The 20,074-nt window shown below is 41.1% G+C and overlaps 1 protein-coding gene and 1 long non-coding RNA gene across 2 annotated transcripts in view; both read left to right on the top strand.

Annotated features, from left to right (window-relative positions):
- The window catches only part of ATAD2B (ATPase family AAA domain containing 2B), a 234,062-nt gene that overhangs the window by 195,611 nt on the left and 18,377 nt on the right, over positions 1 to 20,074 (top strand). The gene's annotated exons all lie outside the window — the stretch shown is intronic.
- On the top strand, positions 1,942 to 20,065 carry LOC131381058 (uncharacterized). The gene is made up of 3 exons (XR_009209483.1): positions 1,942 to 2,072; positions 2,201 to 2,365; positions 19,954 to 20,065. It is a non-coding gene; the product is annotated as an uncharacterized LOC131381058 (long non-coding RNA).

Genomic DNA, 20,074 nt, shown 5'->3' with positions numbered 1-20,074 from the left:
CAGCAAGGAGAATTATGTCTCTTATTATCCTTCATATATATTTTGGAATTTTTTAATTCCCCAAATACATATGAAGTAGCTAAATAAGAATTAACCCATATCACCAAAACAAACAAAAAACACCCCCTACTAACTAGAGTTCAAAATTTGATTGTAGTGTTTTTTGTCTTTAGGCTGAGGACATATAGTGTAAATATTGTTTTCAAAAGTTAGTTGGCTTAATCTCCCTTTCCAACACCATTTACTCTGATTATGTTATTCTTTGAAACAAAATTTAGTTAGTTTCTTTTGGTTTTAGTTCATGTTAGGTTTTAAGGTTCCTCCTATCTTTGTTGATTTTTTTTTGTAGTATGTAAAATATTAACATAGTCACAAAAGTCATAACTATGCCAACAAGTTAGATCCAGAGAAGTGTCAGTGCCCCAACCCCTCTACCATGTACCAATCTCATTAGTTTATCTACCTGGTGTTTCTTTTGCCAAAATAAGTGTTGTACATGTGTATTTTATTTCCCCTCTTTGTTTATACAAAAGGGAACGATTATATAGATACTCCTTTGCATAGTTTCAAAAAAACTTAATAGACCTTTTTTTTTAAAGCAGTTTTAGATTTACAGAAAAATTGAACATAACATACTGAAAGTTCCCTTACATCTCGTCTCTCACTCCACCCCCTGCCCTATTTCCCCTATTATTAACATCTTGCATTAGTGTGATGCATTTGTTACAATTGATAAGCAAATATTCATACATCATTATTAACTAAGGCCCATAGTTTGCATTAGGGCTCACTTTGTGTTTTACATTCTATGGGCTTTGACAAATGTTTAATACCATGTATCCATTATTGCAGTATCATTCAGAATAGTTTTGCTGCCCTAAAAATCCCTTATGTTCCACTTACTCATTCCTCCCTTCCTGCCTCTGACAACCACTAATATTTTTACTGTCATCATAGTTTTGTCTTTCTAGGATGTTATATAGTTAGAATCATAGAGTATGTAGCCTTTTCAGATTTGTTCATTCACTTAGCAATATGCATTTAAGGCTCCTTCATGTCTTTTTGTGGCTTGATAGCTCATTTCTTTTTAGCACTGAGTAATATTCCATTGTATGGATATGCCAGAGTCTGTTATCCATTCACGTGTTGAGGCATATCTTGGTTGCTTCCAAGTTTTGTCAATTATGAATAAAGCTGCTACACATATTCATGTGCAGGTTTTTTTTTTGTGGGCATGTTTTCAACTCATTGGATATATATATATAAAATCATCATGATTGCTGGATTATTTGGAAAGGGTACGCTTAGTTTCATAAGAAGAGCCAAACTGTCTTCCAAAGTTGCTGTGTCATTTTGCATTCCCACCAACAGTGTTCTTGTTTGTCCGACAGTTTGTCATTTGTCCGACAGTTTGTCAGCAGTTAGTGCTATGTGTGGTTTGGATTTTGGCCATTCTAATAGGTGTGAAGTGGTGTTTTGTTGTTTTAATTTGTAATTCCCTAATGACATATGATGTTGAGCATTTTGTCATATGCTTACTTGCTGTCTGTAGATGGTAAGGTGTCTGGTTAGATCTTTTGCCTATTTTTAAATTGTGACGTTTGTTGAGTTTTTAGAGTTCTTCGTTTTGGATACCAGTCTTTTTATCATGTATGTATTTTGCAGATATTTTCTCCCAGTCTGGGGCTTGTCTTTTCATTCTCTTTGCAGTCTTCATCATTTTACTTTTTAACTTATCTATATTATTATATTTCAAGTAGATTGCTTTTAGAAAGAAACTTTGATCTTCTTTGTTTTTTTAAAAATCTAATCTAACGATGTTTTTTTAATTGGTGTTTAGATAATTTACATTTAATGTATTTTTAAAAGTTTTTGGTAAAATACACATAGCATAAAATTTGCCCTCTTAACCATTTTTAAATGTATAGTTCAGTGGCATTAAGGACATTCACATTGTTGTGCAGCCATCAGCGGCATCCATCTCCAGAGCACTTTTCATCTTGCAAAACTGAAGCTTTGTACTCATTACACAAAAAGTCCCCATTTGACCGCCTTCATATAAGTGGACTCAGGTAGTATTTTTCCTTTTGTGTCCGGCTTATTTAATTTAGCATAGTGTCTTTAGGTTTCATCTATGTTGTAGCACATGTCAGAATTTCCTTCCTTTTTAAGGTTGAATAATATTTCATTTTATGTATAGTTGACCCTTGAACAACATGGGTTTGAATCATGCAGTTCCACTTATTTGGAGTTTCTTTCACCACTGCCACCCCTGAGACAGCAAGACCAACCCCTTCCTCCTGCCTCTCTCCCTCAGCCTGCTCAACATGAAGATGACAAGGATGATACTTCCAGCTAATGAAAAGTAAATACATTTTCTCTTCATTATTATTTTCTTAATAGTACTTTCTTTTCTCTAGCTTACTTTATTGTAAGAATACAGTATATTCACGTTAACACACAAAATGTATTAATCAACTGTTTGTGTATCAGTAAGGCTGTTAGTCAACAGCAGGCTATTAGTAGTTAAGTTTTTGGGGAGTCAGAAGTTACACATAGATTTTTGACTACACATGAGTCAGCACCCTTAAACCTCATGTTGTGGAAGGGTCAGCTGTATATAACAAATTTTGTTTATCCACTCATCCTTTGATGGACACTCGGGTTGCTTCCAGTTTTTGGCTGTTGCAAATAATGCTATGAACATGAGTATACAAATATAACATGAGTGTGCATGAGTGTGAAGTACCCGCTTTCATTTCTTTTGTGTGTATATCCCAGAAGTGGAATTCCATTTGTATGGATCATATAGTAATTCCATTTTTAGTTTTTTTGGGTGTGTGTGTGTAGTGTCACTCCCATTTTATTTTTTTAAGGAAATTGTCATACTGTTTTCCATAGCAGCTGTATCATTTTACTTTCCCACCAACAGTGCACAGGGTTCTAATTTCTCCATAATCTCACTGATACTTATTTTCTGGGGTTTTGTTTGTGTGTGTGTTTCATATAGCAGCCATCCTAATGGTTGTTAGGTGGTTTACATTTTTACATTTAATGTAATTATTTATATGTTTGGATTTAACTCTACCATTGTATTGTAGGTTTTCTGTTTGTCTCTTCTGTTTCTTATTCTTCTGGATTCTTTCGGATTATTTAAAGTTTTAGTATTTCCTTTTATTTCTTTATTAGCTTCTTGGCTATATTTCTTCATACAGCTTTTAGGGGTTTCTCTGGGGCTTACAATATACATACCTAACTTTTCACAATGTACCTAAAGTTAATATTTTTCTACCTTAAGTAATATATGGAAATCTTCCAGCCATATGTTATAATTGACATATGAATTACATTTACATACATTGAAAACTCTACTAGACAAGGTTATAGTTTTTGCTTCCAATAGCCACAAATATTTTTAAGAACTTAAAGGGTAAGACATAATATGTTATATTTACACAGATATTTATTGTTTGTGTCGCTTTTCCTTTGTTGCTGAAGTCCAGGTTTTATTTTCCTTCCACCTAAAGAATTTCCTTTAGCATTTCTTTTGGAGAAGGTCTAGTAGTGACAAATTCTTAGTTTTCCTTCATTTGAGAATTTCTTTATTTTGCCTTTATTTCTGAAGAATATGTTCACTGGATCTAGAATTATGGGTTGACAGTTCTGCCCTTTCAGCTCTTTAAATTGTTATTTCATGGCCTTCTAGCCTCCATGGTTTCTAATGAGAAATTCACAGTCATTTGAATTATGATTTATATATAATGCATTGTTTTTCTCTGGCTGCTGTTAAAGATTTTTTTTTTCTGTCTTGATACTCAGCCACTTGGTTATGATGTATCTAGGCATAGATTTATTTGAGTTTAACCTGTTTTGGATTTGCTGATCTTTGTATATCTGTAAGTTAATATATTCTACCAAGTTTGGGAAGTTTTCAGTAATAATTTCTTTAAATCGCCTGTCTGCACCAATATCTTTCTCCTTTCCTGTTGTGATTTCAGTGACATGAATGTTAGACCTTACAGTATTGTCTTGCAGGTCTCTGAGGCTCTTTTCAATTTAAAAAAATAGATACCTTTCTCTGTTATTCAGAATAGAGAATTTTCTTTTTACTTTTATTTTTTGTTTTTTTAAATTGACAATAATTGTACATAATCATTGGGTACATAGGGATGTTTCAACACATACAATATATGGTGATCAGATCAGGGTAATTAATATATTCATCATATCAAACATTTATCTTTTTTTTGGGAACATTCAATATTCTTCTAGCTATTTGAAACTATATATTATTGTTAGCTATAGTCATTCTGAACTGGTATAGAACACTAGAACCTATTCCTCCTATCTAGCTGTGATTTTGAATCCTTAACAAATCTCTCCCTATTCCTCCCTTCCCTCTACCCTTCCCCATCTCTAATATCTGCTATTCTACTTTTCGTTTTCATGAGATAAACTTTAACTTCCACAGATACAAGAGAATATGTGGTGTTTAACTTTCTGTTCCAGGCTTCACTTAACATAATGTCCTCAAATTCCATCCACGTTGCTGCAAATGGCAGGATTTCATTCTTTATTATGGCTGAATAGTATTCCATGGTGTATATACCACATTTTCTTTATTTGTTCCTCTGTTGTTGGACACTTGGGTTGTTTCTGTATCTGATTCTGTATCTTGGTTATTGTGAATAGTGCTGCAACAAATATGGGAGTGCAGATGTCTTTCCAATATAATGATTTCCTTTCCTTTGGGTAAATTCCCAGTAGTGGGACTCCTGGATCATATGGTAGTTCATTTTCAGTTTTGTGAGGACCCTCCATACTATTCTCCATAGTGACTGTACTAGTTTGCATTCCCACCAATGATGTATAAGAATTCCCTTTTCTCTACATCCTCATTGTGGTTTTGATTTGTATTTTCCTGAGGATTAGGGATGTTGAGCATTTTTTCATATATTTGTTGGCCATTTGTATGTGTTCTTTTGAAAAACATCTGTTCAGATTCCCTCCCTCCCTCCCTCCCTTCCTCCATTTCCTCCCTTCCTTCCCTCCCTCCCTCTCTTTCTCCTTCCCTCCTTCCTCCTTTCTTTCCTCCTCTCCCCTCCTCTCCCTGCCTCCCCTCACCTCTCCTCTCCCTGCCCCTCCCCTCCCCTTCCTTTCCTTTCTTTTCTTCTCTTTCATTTGTTGTTGTTGTTGTTTTTTGGTTGAGACAGGATCTCACTCTGTCACCCAGGCTGGAATGCAGTGGTGCAATCATAGCTCACCACAGTCTCGACTTCCTGGCCTCAGGTGATTGTCCCACCTCAGCCCTGTGGGTAGCTGGGACTATAGGCACATGCCACCATGTTTGGCTAATTTTTTGTACTTTTCGTAGAGATGGGGTTTTGCCATGTTGCCCAGGCTTGTCTCAAACTCCTGGGCTCAAGTGATCCTCCCACCTTGGCCTCCCAAAGTGATGAGATTACAGATGTGAGCCACTGTACCTGGCTATTTGCCCATTTTTAAATCAGATGGTTTGTTTTTTTTCCTGTTAAGATGTTTCCAGTTCCTTGTATATTCTAGATATTAATCCCCTGTCAGATGAGTAGTTTGTAAAGCCTGTAAGCTTTCTTCTAAGAAATCTGTTGTTAGTCTAATGGAGATACCCTTATATGTGACTTGACAGTTTTCTCTTGCCTCTTTTAAAAATTTTTTCTTCTTTTTTAACTTTTGTCAATTTTATTATAATGTGTCTTGGAGAGGACCTGTTTAGGTTGAATCTGTTTGAGGTTCTTTGAGCTTCCTGGGCCTAGATGTCCATCTTTCTCCCAAGACTTGGGAAGTTTTCTGCTATTATTTCATTAGATACATTTTACTCAACTTTTTCCTTTTCATCTCCTGAAATGCCCATAATATGAATATTTGTTTGCTTAATGGTGTCCTATAAATCTTCTTCATTCTTTTTTGTTCTTTATTATTTATTTTGTCTGTGTTATTTCAAAAGACCTGTCTTCGAGTTCAAAAATTCTGCTTGGTCTAGTTTGTTGTTAAAGCTCTCAGTTGTATTTTTTCATTCACTGAAATCTTCAGCTCTAGGATTTCTGTTTGGTTCTTTGTGTTAACTACCTCTTTATTAAACTTCTCATTCAAATAATGAATTGTTTTTCTGATTTTGTTATCTATCTTTATTTTCTTGTATCTCACTGAGTTTCCTTAAGATTATTTTGAATTCTTTTTCTGGCATTTCATATATATATATATTTCCTTATAATTGGGATCTGTTCCTATAGAATTATTGTTTTCTTTGGAGGTTACATGTTTTCTTTGGAGGTTACATGTTTCCTTGCATTTTCATGGTTGATGTGTCCTTATGCTGATTTCTGTGGATCTGGTAGACAAGTTGCCTCTTCCAATTTTATGGAGTAGGTTTCATAGGGAAAGATTTATTCATATGAATGAGTCGTATCAGTTTGGTGGGGGTCATTGGCCTTGGTTCTAGGTGGACACAGTAGTGTAGTCCTCATATAGTTTCTTCAGCTGCAATCCACACTAGTGGTGTTTGCAAATTTCTCAGTGGCCTAGGCTGAGAATTTGTGGCAATAGTGGCCCAGCCTTGCCAGGGATGGGCTCACCAGCCTGTTTCTCAGATTGAGGGTGTGTGTGTGTGCACATGGTGGGTCAGCCAGCTTGGGTTCAGGCTCCCTGTGGTTGGTCACTTGGCTGGCCTGGGGGCAGGCCCACAAGGCTGTTTTTCAGGCTTGGGACACAGCTGCATGACTACTCAGTTGGCCTGGAGACATGTCTGCTGAGCATGGCCCATGGGACTATTTCTCTGGCTTAGCATGTGGGCATATAGCTGCTTGGTTGGCCTGGAGTGTGTCTTCTGGGTGGTGGCCCAGAGGGCTGCTTCTCAGGTCTAGGATATGGTAGGATATTGTTGCACAGCTGCTGACCTGGGGTCAGCACACACAGGCTGACCTGGGGGTATGTCTGCCTGGGGCAGCTCATGGGGCTGTTTCTTAGGCCTGGGATGTAGGCACACAGCTGTTCAGCTGGCCTGGGGATGTGTCTGCAGGGGGTGACCCATTGGGCTGTTTCTTATGCCACGGACATTGGTGCACAGCTACTTGGCTGGCCTTGGGGCTTAACCTCCAGGGGCAGCCTATGGAGCTGTTTTTCAGTCCCCGGTATGGGCACATAGCTGATCAGCTGGCCTGGGGCCATTTCTGCCAGGGGCAGTCCGTGGATTTGCTTGTCATGCTCTGATTGTGGGCATAGGGCCATTAAGCAGGTCAGGGACTTGTCTGCATGGGGTGGGGTACCTCAGGGCTATTATGTTGGCCCTGGGTGCAGGCGTTTAGCTGCTCTGCTGGCCTGGAAATGTGTCAGTTGCTTGGAGGCTTGAGGGGTAGGGCACGTAGCAGTTTGGCTGGCTCAAGAGCATGTTCATCCTGGGAAGGACTCCCACACTGTTCCTCTGGCTGGAAGTGAAGATGGTGGGAGTCAGTCTCCTATTGTGCAGGACCAGTGTTAGAGCTGATGCTGGGGCTTTATGCTGCTGGGATGTGGTGGAATGAAGATGGAGCCCTGGTGCTGGAGAGGTGCAGTGGCTACTGGCCTGCAGAGGAGGGTGCACTTCAGAGGTGGCTCTGGTCTCAAGATGGTAGAGTGCTGCAGTAGCTTGGCTCACAGTGGGTGGGGGTGGGGGTATGGAGGGCACACTTTGTGTTCCTAATCTGGGGCAATGCTACTGGATGAATTCCAGGCAGCTCTCCAAACTGGGAGACTGTGGGATTCTCTTTTTGTAAGGACTGCAGGCATCAGCAGTGGCAGTGGGGTTGATGGGGATCTTCTGCTTACCTTTTCCCTGTGATGGGAAGTCCCTCCTGACTCCAGGCAGATCTGATTTGGGCAGGGGAGACAGGGCTGCAGACACTGGGTGCCTCCACACTGCCCTCTTAACTTTTTTTTTTTTTTTTTTGAGACGGAGTCTCGCTCTGTCACCCAGGCTGGAGTGCAGTGGTGCAATCTCTTGTAGAGATCTTGCAACTTCTGTCTCCCGGGTTCAAGTGATTCTCCTGCTTCAGCCTCCTGAGTAGCTGGGATTACAGGCATATGCCATCATGTCCAGCTAATTTTTGTACTTTTAATAGAGATGGGGTTTTACTATGTTGGCCAGGCTGGTCTCAAAGTCCTGACCTCCACTGATCCACTCGCCTCAGCCTCCCAAAGTGCTGGGATTACAGGTGTGGGCTACCACGCCTGGCCTGCCCTCCTGGACTTCAGATCACCATAGGTAGGTCTACACTCCTCTGCTGTACTCCAGCACTCTCCCTTTGACACTCCAGTCAATTCTTAGCTGTTTATTTGTTGTTTTTGCCCTTTGTTGTGGGAAGAATGAATGCCAGGTATCTCTAGTCAGTCATCTTGCTCCTGAGCTCAGAGGTTTTTTTGCTGCTAGGTCACTGCCTCCTTTCTGGCTTTTAGTGGCACCTTAAGCCCAGGTTTACCTCAGCCCTAGTAAATGATTGGAGAGCTGCCCTTTCAAATGAGGGAGGTCCCAAAGGGGATATCCAGGACATGTGGGAAGGTTGGCTAAGGACTCGGGCCCAGGGGACGTGTGGGACGAACCTCCTACAGCATGGTGCTGCTTAACAGACATTTGCTTTGGTGTCTCATTTGGCAGAGTTACAGAGCGGTTTCCAGGGTTGGGGATGTCCTGCCTTCCCACTTTGTCTCTGCCAGTCCTCAGGGATATTTCTCCTTTTAGGTACTTGTGATGCTTTCTGTGGGTTAAGATAAGGACAGGACTCCTGCCAGGAACCCAAGATGGTGGGGAAGCTGGTTGTCCACCTTAATCTCACTTTTCCTGGTGTAGAAACAGTGAGTTGGGGGGAAGTTTTCCATGTGCTTGGTGCCAGGCAGAATGGGGGAAAGGGTGTCATGGATGTGGAAGTCCTATTCTCTTACCATCTGCTTGGAGTTTTTTCACTTCTCTGCAATCCTGAGAACTGTCTCATTTTCATATATGAGTTCTGGGATATTTCTGGTGATGGTCTTGGCACTGTATATTTGTTTTTGGTTTTCTGGATGGAGTGGGGGAAGTGAAACAAGCTTGCTTCTATGCTGCCATTTTGGAGCTGAGAATTTCTTTTAAAGTTTTTAATTATTTCAGCATCTGAGCAGTCTTGTGGTTGGCTTTCTTGATTGCTTTTCCTCCTTAGGGTTGTTTAATGTATTCCTAGTTCCTTGTATGTCAAGTCATTTTGGATTGTGTCCTGAACATTTTGAATATTCTTTATGCTGTTCTGGGCCTTGTTACAGTCTTGGGGAGAAAGCTAACCTTTTTTGTTTTAGCAGACAGTCAACTCGGCTAGGTTCAGACCAAAAGTCCTGGCCTAGTTCCTGTGGGCTGTGTTTCCATTGTCAGTTTAGTTTCCAAAGCTCTGTAGTGCCTTTATATTCAATCTCTGTGTTAGGCTGAATAATGGCTCCCCAAAGATGTCCATGGCCGAATCCCCAGAACCTGTGAATATGTTGTCTTATGTGGTAAACGGGACTTTGCAGATGTGATAAAGGATCTTAAGATGGGAGATTATTGTGGATCAGTGTGTGGGCCCAATGTAATCATAAGGATCCTCATGGGAGAGAGACAGGAGAATCAGGAAAAGGAACTGTGATGGCCAAAGCAGAGGCTGGCGTGATGTGATCTGAAGATGGAAGAAGGGGCCAGGAGCCATGAAGTACACGCGGCCTCTGGAAGTTAGAAAAGGCAAGGAAGTGGATTCTTCCCTAGAGCCTCCAGAACGCAGGTCTGCCAACACCTTGGTTTTAGCTCCTAAGACCCGTTTTAGACTTCTGACCTTCCAGATCATAAGATAATAAATTTGTTGTCTTAAAGCCACTAAGTCTGCAGTGATTTTTTATAACAATCCTAGGACACTAATATAATTCTCCATGTGCACCACGCAGGGGCAAGTCTAAGAACCTGGTGGTGGCCTACATCATAGTTCAGATCTCACAGCCTTTTCCCTCTTGGTCCTGGTCAGTTCTACACATGGGCAGCTCAGGATTTTGTGCAATAATTGAAAGGACCTCTTTCTCCATCTCCTTACTCTCTGTGATCTTCCCCCGACTCTCAGGCTCCTAAGAGACCCCTTTCCTGGTGGTTTGGCCAGAGAGACAAGAACCCTTACGGGTACTTCTGCTATCATGGCCACTGTTGCCGTGAGGAGGCTGATGCTTTCCTAGGGCTCACTTGGGTCTGGGTCTGGAGAGTGTAATGAGAGAGGGTTTTTCTTCTGGGGTTCTGGCTGCCCTAGAGAATAAACTAGGAGATAAGGAGTAAAAGGCAAACCCACCATGTGGGTAATTCTTTGACTTCCTTTTCCTACCCAGTTTACTGGCTTTTTAAAAAAAATTTTCTCGGAGCCCATTAATAATTGTTTTCTGTCTCCTGTTCAAGATTTTTAGCTGTAATCAATGGGAAAGATGCAGTAGAATGTACCTACACCATCCTAACCAGAGCCAGAAGTTTCTTCATTTCTTTGTTACTTAAAAAAAATTCCTGCCCTTCTTTTTCCCCTTCTGTTTGTCTTAAGGCATTATTCATTTTTTATTCACTGTTATGTCCTTTCTAGTTTAGCCTGCATTTCTAAAATAATTTTTTGCTAATTCTCCCTGAGTTATTTTACTTCATTTGTGAGTTTTTCCAATTTTGGGGTTATATGGTTCTTTCATTTCCTATATTATTGTCACATGCCCTTTTGCTTGTGTTGAAGATATTAGGTTGTCATTTTCTTTTGTAGCCATGTCTTTCTGCAGTGCTTTTATTGCCTATGGGGTAGCCTTCTCCTTTTGAAGTCTTTTCTTATATTTATATAGTATTTCCTCTCAATCATTTTGTTATTTTTACATGGAATTATGTTTCTTGAACTTTTAGAAGGAAGCCTGGATTTCATGGCTCTGGAGCTCTCTCTTCTGTTATTTTTGTGAAGTGTTGAAATAAATGGCTGCTGACTTTCTGAAATCTCACTTTGCTCCCCTCACCTCCTTCTATTTGGACCTCTTTTTTCTTTGTTTCTTTTGTCCCTGCGTTGTTCAATTCGATTCTCTCCCTGATACTTTTTCCTTAATCTGGGCTCTGTCCTGGAAGAAGGCTTGGGCTGGTTAGTTTTGAGGATTCACAAGGCTCATCCTTGCCATGGAACCCTTGCACTACCCCGAGAGCTGGGGCACAAAGCTCCTCCCACTGCCCGCTGCTGTCCTCAGCGTGGCCCCTGTGCATTCCCGTGAGTCTCTGTTGGGTTCTCAGTTCCATTCCATGCCAATTACTTTTTTCTACTTTCTTCCTCACACAGGTGCACCACAGAGTCTCATAGGTATTAATGGCGTGTTCCTACTCACTTGGCATTTGGAGTTCCAGGGAGTCTTTACTATTTAATTTTATTTTCGATGTTGTCCAGGAATCTTTAGACTTTTCATCCTGGTTTCTCTGTTTTTAGTGGGCAATTCTGGATGATTAAAAGCACTGCGTGGCCACTGCCTCCATCCTCCTAAGTTATTTTGGTGAAAAGGCGTGTTCTTCTGCCAAGCACAGGTTCTAGGTAGGAAACTCACAGGAGAGAGGTGAAGATTTAGCACAGTCACTGATGGAAATAGGAAAGAGAGCTGTCTGAGAGTAAGGTGAGGGCACAGTTGGAGGTGGGGTCCACGTATTCACAGTGGCACCAACACCAGTCTGTGTGAATGTGGGCTTTTTCCCCTGCTTGCAGCTGTCACCCCAAATAAAACATCAGAGGAGGCTGATAGTTGAATTAAGTTAGGATTGCAGTTTTGTCTTGTTTATCCAACAGAAAGATGACAATGTTAGGGAAGTCAGATAATTTGGGGGAGAAGAATTCCATTCTTGGGAAGTGAAACCAGGGTGGGGCTGCTAAATTGGGAGGCAATGGAAAGGATCAAGAAACTGAATGTCTCTAATGAAACTAAAGAGCAAATGTAGTAGTAGACCAAGTGAATGTACTGGATGGAGGCCTGCCAGAGATTTCATGGGTAGAGCAGATCCAGGTAACAACAACAACAATGAAACGTCCCACGTTAGGTGCAGGCTAATATACCTGATCTCTATAAATTATTAGATGCCCTGGAATTTCCAATTTCTCAACAAATGGTAAATCAGTAAACCTTGCTGTATATTATCACAGCAGTTTAAGAGCCACAAAGATCACAGGCTCAAGAAACTTTGCAAGTATTCCTAAAAATACATAAATAGCTCTAGTCATGTGTCTATAATATGGTATCTACATAGAGCACAGAGCTTTTCTAACATTTTCACTGTGGCAACAAAGCAAAGTTAATTTTGATATGAGATAATAGTCTTTCTAAACATTGTGTATGGTTACTCTTATAGCTGAATATTTCTTGAGAAAGTGTTGGAAATTAATTACAAATTTCTATTTTAGCATTTTAATGAGTGCAAAGTATTTTAACAAGACTTTGCAAACAGAACATCCCTTTACAAAGAAATGTGACAATCCACAGTAACATTAGACTTAGTACGTTACTGAAATAAAGGCTATTTGTGGTGGGGAGTCTCAACTTATGTCACATATTTAATGGAAACATCAGTAAGCTGTCAGCTCTGTAGTTTATCATACTTTAATAAAGAAATTTAACAGATTATGTTTAAAATAGAGCAAAGAAAGGAGTAATTGCCTATCACACTGTAAAAAATCAGTTACAAATCTTTGGAATGTTTCTTTACACTAATTTCCACATTGTTTGAGCTTCAGTATTTAACCACAGAAACAGAAAAGCAACCCTATGTTCTCAAGATTTTATGGCTAGAATTGGATGCAACTTTGGCTGTCTATTAATACCAATGTTAATCTAAATAAAAATATTAAAAAATCTTTTTATGCTTTAATATTTTTTTTTTTTTTTTTTTTGAGATGGAGTCTTGCTCTGTCACCCAGGCTGGAGTACAGTTGTGCCATCTCTGCTCACCGCAAGCTCCACCTCCCAGGTTCACACCATTCTCCTGCCTCAGCCTCCCAAGTAGCTGGGACTACAGGCGCCTGCCATCACGCCCGGTCAATTTTTTTGTATTTTTAGTAGAGACAGGATTTCACCATGTTGGCCAGGATGGTCTTGATCTCCTGACCTTGTGATCCACCCGCCTGGCCTCCCAAAGTGTTGGGATTACAAGCATGAGCCACTGCGCCTGGCCTTTAATATGATATTTTAATGACAATACTAGAATTAATGTGAAAGTTTTCAATTTTTAAATATAGGTGGGACAAATGACTGATTATTCTTTGCTGCAGGTGACTTAAAAAGATTGTCATGTTGTTCAAAATTAACGAAGTATAAAATGTCTAGGAGCCTTTTCCAGAAGTTGTCAGGTCACACTTTTGCAGCTGTCATTGGATATGTGGGTTGGTTGTTTTAGTTTATATGTAGAGTAGTTATTGTAGGTGTGTTTATTGGATTTTTTTCAATTAAAAATATTACAATATGAGTAGAGAGAGACTGAAGTCTTCTGGACAGGTGATTCCTATGAAACATTTTGCTGCATTCAGGAAAGGATTTTATCAACTTCAGAGAATATCAATCTTATTTCTTCTGCTACCATATAAAAATACATACATTTTTCATTTTTTTTGGAGACAGAGTCTTGCTCTGTCACTCAGGCTGGAGTGCAGTGGTGCGATCTTGGCTCACTGCAGCCTCCGCCTCCTGGGTTCAAGTGATTCTCCTGCCTCAGCCTCCCAAGTAGCTGGGATTACAAGCATATACCACTATGCCCAGCTAATTTTTGTATTTTTAGTAGAGACAGGGTTTCACCATGTTGGCCAAGCTGGTCTTAAACTCCTGACCTCAAGTGATTCACCTGCCTTGACCTCCCAAAGTGCTGGGATTACAGGCGTGAGCCACTGCGCCTGGCCCCTATATTGATTTTTCATAAGAAATATTTTGAGGGCCAGGCATGGTGGCTCATGCCTGTAATCCCGGGAGGCCAAGGTGGGCGGATCACGAGGTCAGGAGATGGAGACCATCCTGGCTAACACGGTGAAACCCCGTCTCTACTAAAAATACAAAAAAAAAAAAAAATTAGCCGGGCATGGTGGTGGGTGCCTGTAGTCCCAGCTACTCAGGAGGCTGAGGCAGGAGAATGGCGTGAACCCAGGAGGCGGAGCTTGCAGTGAGCAGAGATGGCGCCACTGCACTCCAGTCTGGGCGACAGAGCAAGACTCTGTCTCAAAAAAAAAAAAAAAAAGTATTTTGAGAATTCTAAATTAGAATTTGCTTCTGAGTCTTCACAAGATTACAGTTACTTTCTGTTGTACTTCTTTCAGGAATGAGGGCAGAATGTGTTGACCTCAGAATTCCATATGATTATTTGAGCTTGTGTCATAATTTAGAAGAGAAGAAAATTTGGGGTTGGGGGTAATGGCCAAATACATTGGGAAAACTCTGCCTTTTGTATCCAGTTTAGTAAAATTCGAATGAATGTTCGTCTGTTTTTGATTCTGAGAAATCTGTAGTAAAGAAACCTATTTAACCTTGATAAACCCAGCATTTCCCAAATTTATTTAATCTCAAAACCTTGTATATCACTGTTCATAGCAGCATTATTAATAATACCTGAAATGTGGAAATAACCCACATGCCCAGTAACTAATGATTGGATAAACAAAATGTATTCATTTTTGTATATATCCATTGTGTGTATCTGTATAATGGAATAATATGGAGCCATAAAAGAATGAAGTGCTGACACACGCTCCAGCATGGATGAACCTTGAGAACACTTTGTTAAGTGAAAGAAGCCGGAAACACAAGGCCAAGTATTGTATGATGCCATTTTTATGAGACGTTCGCAATAGGCAATCCACAGAGACAGAAAATAGATTAGTGGTTGCCTGGGGTTGGGAAGAATGGGGAGTATGCTAATGGGTACAGGTTTCTTTTTGGGGTGATGAAAGTGTTCTGCAATTAGTGGTTATTGTTGCTCAATTCGTGAATATACTAAAAAACCACTTTAAAAGGGTGAAGTGTATGGTATGTGAATTATATGTCAATAAAGCTGTTACTTTAAAAAAAAACCTCCATAAAAAAGGGCTATAGCAACAATTAGGGCAAGAAGTGATAAGGGTTTAAAAATAAGGCAGTGGTGATAGAAAGGGACTGGAGAATTTAGGGAGTGAATTGAAGAGCCTCAGTGGCTGATTTGTACCAACAGGAACGTAAAGGCCCAGGGCTAACACCCTAAGGAGACAGTGCTCATGGGTCCTCTGGTGCCCAGGTTTGCACTTGAGCAGTGGCCGGCTTCACCGAGAATGAAAGAATTCTGTACACATAGTGAATGAAAACCCTTTAACTAAAACTTCTAATGGCAAAAACTGCCATTACTTGTGCACCAACCTAATACTTCTTCAGTCATCTGTAGGCTGCAGGGCTGGCTACAGCAGCATACTTGCTTATACTTTTTCATGTGCTGTTGCCAGTGGAGTTGGGGTAATCTGGCTGGCGCTGCGCACCAGGGCGAGGCAGCCCACGGTGGGAGGTGGAGAAGGCAGTCTTACCGACCTAGTATGAGGCACTCAAAGGCTGTCCTCATTTTCTAGGAGGAAACACACCCAAATAACCTGCATATGTTCTAGAGTGGGCGGCAGAGTGCATGCATGGCAAGTTTGGATGGTGAACACACATTCTTCGAGTCTTATTTTTTTTTCGTAAAGAGATCCATGGGATTCCTCTTTGTGTCTACTCCCAACAGCACATCTCAGTCTTTTTACCATCATGTGAAAACAGCAGGCTCTTGGAGTTGAGTCCTTATGTTATTCAGCTCCTTGACCCAGCTGTGAAAACTTTCTGTATCCTTGGATACCAAGGTCATGATATTCCCTTTGGGGCCGAGGCTGCTGTGGTCAGCGTGTATGCTGTTCTCCCCTCTCCTCTGCTCTCCCAGGCCGAGGCTATGGTTCCACAAGAATGTGAGGAACCCCTTGAGAGTCCATCACACAGTGCAGGCTCACAGCAGGAGTTTCTAATGAGGCGGCAGTGGATGGTCTCACAACTCATTGAGTGGACTCTTTCCTTACCCCAGTCCCAGGTTTTCTGTCTAAAGCCAAAGCCTTCATTATGTTGCGGAGACTCTTACCAGGTGTTTTTAAAACCACTTCTAAAGAGGACTATTTTTAACAGAGCTGAATGTCTATCCCATTCACAGAGTTCTTTGTTTGCTTATTACGGATTTTTGAGGTAGCCTGGGGAGGAGGATTGTACCTTAAAGACTCCAGGCAGACTTGGAGGGGCTGTGTAGCGTGAGCTCCTCGAGTCTCACTGAGCCAGGTTTGAAGGCTTAGATGCTGTAAACCTGCTCTCTGCTTAAGGTCTCAGGGCCCCACGGCCTCACTCCTGCAGTGGGGATAACCATCCTGTGCAGGACTGTAATGAGCACGAAACTCAACAGTGTACATAGAGCACTTGGGGCATGGCCTGACTATAACCGGGCAAGCCACTTTTCTGAGACTGTTTCCTCTTCTTAAAGGGTGAAGATGAGGCCCTATGCCTTTTAGGGTAGTTGAGAGGATAGAATGAGTTAATGTGTGTAATTATGTTGTATACATATATTAAGGTTCAATTAGAGGAGACATGTACAGGGATCTTAATAACCCATTCCAGAGTTTTAGCACGAATACATGGTAGCATATTTTTTATTTGTAATTGTCTTTGTTACTTGATAGTGAACCCTCTCTAACTTCTCCATTGCTTATGGTACCCAAAATAGGAGATGATCTTCACAAAAGAGAATCTCAGACTGAAATTCTGGGGAAAGGGCCAGGTGCGGTGGCTCACTCCTGTAATCCCAGCATTTTGGGAGGGTGAGGTGGGTGGATCATCTGAGGTCAGGAGTTCGAGACCAGCCTGGCCAACATGGTGAAACCCCCATCTCTACTAAAAATAAAAAAATTAGCGAGACGTGATGGCAGGGGCTTGTAATCCCAGCTACTTCAGAGGCTGTGGCAGAAGAATCCCTTGGACCCGGGAGGCGGAGGTTGCAGTGAGCTCAGATCGTGCCATTGCACTCCAGCCTGGGTGACAGAGCGAGACTCTGTCTCCAAACAAACAAACAAAAAAAGTAATTCTGTGGAAAGATTACTCTCTGTCCCTCACTACCCATTTTAAAAAATATATATATTTATATGTTTATTATAAAAATAATGTCATTATAGAAATTCTGGACAAGAGAGAAGAAAAATTGCCCACAATTCCATGAATACAACTAATAGTTTTTTTCTGACTGCAAATCTGGTCATTAAAAAGATACACATCTTACCTATCTTTAGATGTATATCTTATATATCTTTATATACATATATCACGTACCCACAATCATATAAAAAGATACATTGTTTTCTCTTTTCTAAGTGTTTTCCATATGGCGACATGTCTTTAGTATTACCTGTCTCACGGAACTGTGAAGACTTCATGCAGCCAGTGCTTAGCACAGTGTCGGGCATGTTGTTAGTGTCAGTAAATGAGAGCAAGTTATTATGACGGTCATCCCTCAGCATCCGCAGGGGATTGGTTCCTGGACCCCCAGGGATACCAAAGCCCTGGATGCTCAAGTCCCTGATATTAAATGGGGTAGTATTTGTATATAACCTCTGCACATCCTCCAGTGTACTTTAAATCATCTCCACATTACTTATAATACCTAATACAACGTAAAGGCAATGTAGATGGTTGTTACACTGTATTGTTTTTTCATTTGTATTATTCTGTATTGGTTTTTTGACCCCCAATTTTTTCCATGCACAGTTGGTTGAATCTGAATGGGGAACCTCTGGGTATGGAGGGCAGCTGTGTATGACTTTTCTCATAGTTTTATGATGTCCTCATGGATGCTCAGAGTGGATTCACCAGGTCAGGTGTGAATACTCCTGTGGCTCCTGATAGCCGGCGCCTGCCTCATTGCTCTCTAAAAGCGTTGTTTCGGTTGACAGAACCCTTCACTGCTCACGGGCTTCACGGCTCCTCATGAGCAGTTGGAGTCCCTCTCCCCACCATTTTTCTTAGGTTTGGGGAGCTAATTTAGTAGCTAAAAGATGTTACTACCTCACTGTTACGATTTTCATTATTTTAACAACTACCATTGTTGAGCTTTTTTGTTGTATGTTTACTGGCAACGTTTCCTCTTTGTTAGGTCTAAGACCTATTCTCTTTAACTGTTGGAATCACTTAGGCTTTTCTTATTGAATTACATGGGTTCTTTAATAAAGATATAAATCCTTTGTCATATGGATTGCAAATATTTTTCCTGACTGTTCTCTTCTTATTCTGGCTATGGGTTTTAAAAAAATCATACACATGCATAATGTGAACCATCTCCTGTTTGTGGCCGTCACAGTGAACTTTCTCACTATCCACATCAGCTCTGGTGGTTGCACCTGGACGCTCCCCTTTGTCTCATGGACTCCTGATATAGTGGACTCACATGGCTTTTGTGGCAAAATGCAATTTGTTCATCCCCCAGAGTTAAGTCTGAAATACATAGACTCTTCATAGACCCAGAGAATGTGTTTCTCTTGATTTGGGGAAATGAAGTAGACAGGAAAGGAGTTAACAGGATGATTGCTTGATTTTTATCTCAAGTTATAATTTCAGCTCTTCATGACTGGCATCCTCTAGACATTTGCCATCCTTTAGGACTGAAGGTATCACTGCAAATATTTATTTGACAAGAATATGGTCCACTCATCATAAAGCCTCAGCCAGGTTCTCTCAACATCTCCCTCTCTCGCCTACCCTGACCACCGCCTTCCGATTTTCTTTTTGGCAAGGAGACCCTTAGTCTTGGTGAAATTTGTGGATTAATGGTGTGAGGCTCTTCACATGGATGACAAAGCTGACCAATCTGCCTTCTGCGAATCTGTGAAATCTAAACTTCTTTCCCTGCCAGAGGACGGGTACTTCCATCTGGTGCTTTACCTTTTCTCCCGGGGAGGCTGGCACGCAAGTCCTTAGCATAGCAAGGTAGGTCTACACAGCAGCCTAGACAGCAGCCCCAGCCATGATTGAAGAAGGCAGTGAGGCCCCCCAACTGGATTTTAGGATAGGATAGAAATCACCCTGGCTGGGCACGGTGGCTCACACCTATAATCCCAGCACTTTCAGAGGCTGAGGCGGGTGGATCACCTGAGCTTGGGAGTTCGAGACCACCTTGACCAACATGGAGAAACCCCCATCTCTACTAAAAATACAAAATTAGCCGGGTGTAGTGGCACAGGCTTGTAATCCCAGCTACTCGGGAGGCTAAGGCAGGAGAATCACTTGAACCCGGGAGGCGGGGGTTGTGGTGAGCCTGAGATCGCGCCATTGCACTCCAGTCTGGGCAACAAGAGTGAACCTCCATCTCAAAAAAAAAAAAAAAAAAAAAAGAAATCACCCTGTATTCCTCTTCCTGGAGAAAGTGTGTTGTGTCTCCTCTTTGGCTCATGAGCTGGACTTGCCATGTGGCTCTAAGTGGGTCCCCGGCACAGGAGTGATACCAGTGGGAAGCTAACAGCTTTGAAGCTTTCAGTTGCACAAGTGTAATAAGAAGAGCACTTCAATGAAAGGAAGAGCCTCAGAGCCAGTGCCAGCATGTTTGCAAGTCCCTTTCAACTTTGGCCTTCAATTGTCTTCTTGGCTTTTCAACTCTAAATCTTCCCTCAATATGGAGTCCCATCCTTTCTAATCATTAAGTTCTGCACTAAAGTCTATAAGAGAACCCATACAGCTGATGTATGAGGGGTAGAACAGGTTTTGCATCTCTGTGGCAGGACGTTGGCACAGAAAGATTACGTTGGCTTCTAAGTCTAGATCTATAAATATATTTATTATAATATAACAAGAACTTAACAATAAACATATACTATGTACAATGCCATTACAGAGAACCCTGTTTTATATCATTCACAGAAATAGCCAGTTTTGCTCCAGTGTGATAGATGAGGAGAGAAACGGAATTTCAATGTCATCTGTGTTGAGTCTCGCTGACCACTAGAACCTCCTTTGGAGGCAGACGCACACCAATGCTAAC

Source organism: Hylobates moloch, unplaced genomic scaffold (genome assembly GCF_009828535.3).
Source record: "Hylobates moloch isolate HMO894 unplaced genomic scaffold, HMol_V3 SCAFFOLD_13, whole genome shotgun sequence".
Lineage (NCBI taxonomy): Eukaryota > Metazoa > Chordata > Mammalia > Primates > Hylobatidae > Hylobates > Hylobates moloch.
This window is presented reverse-complemented; position numbering and strand designations above follow the sequence as displayed.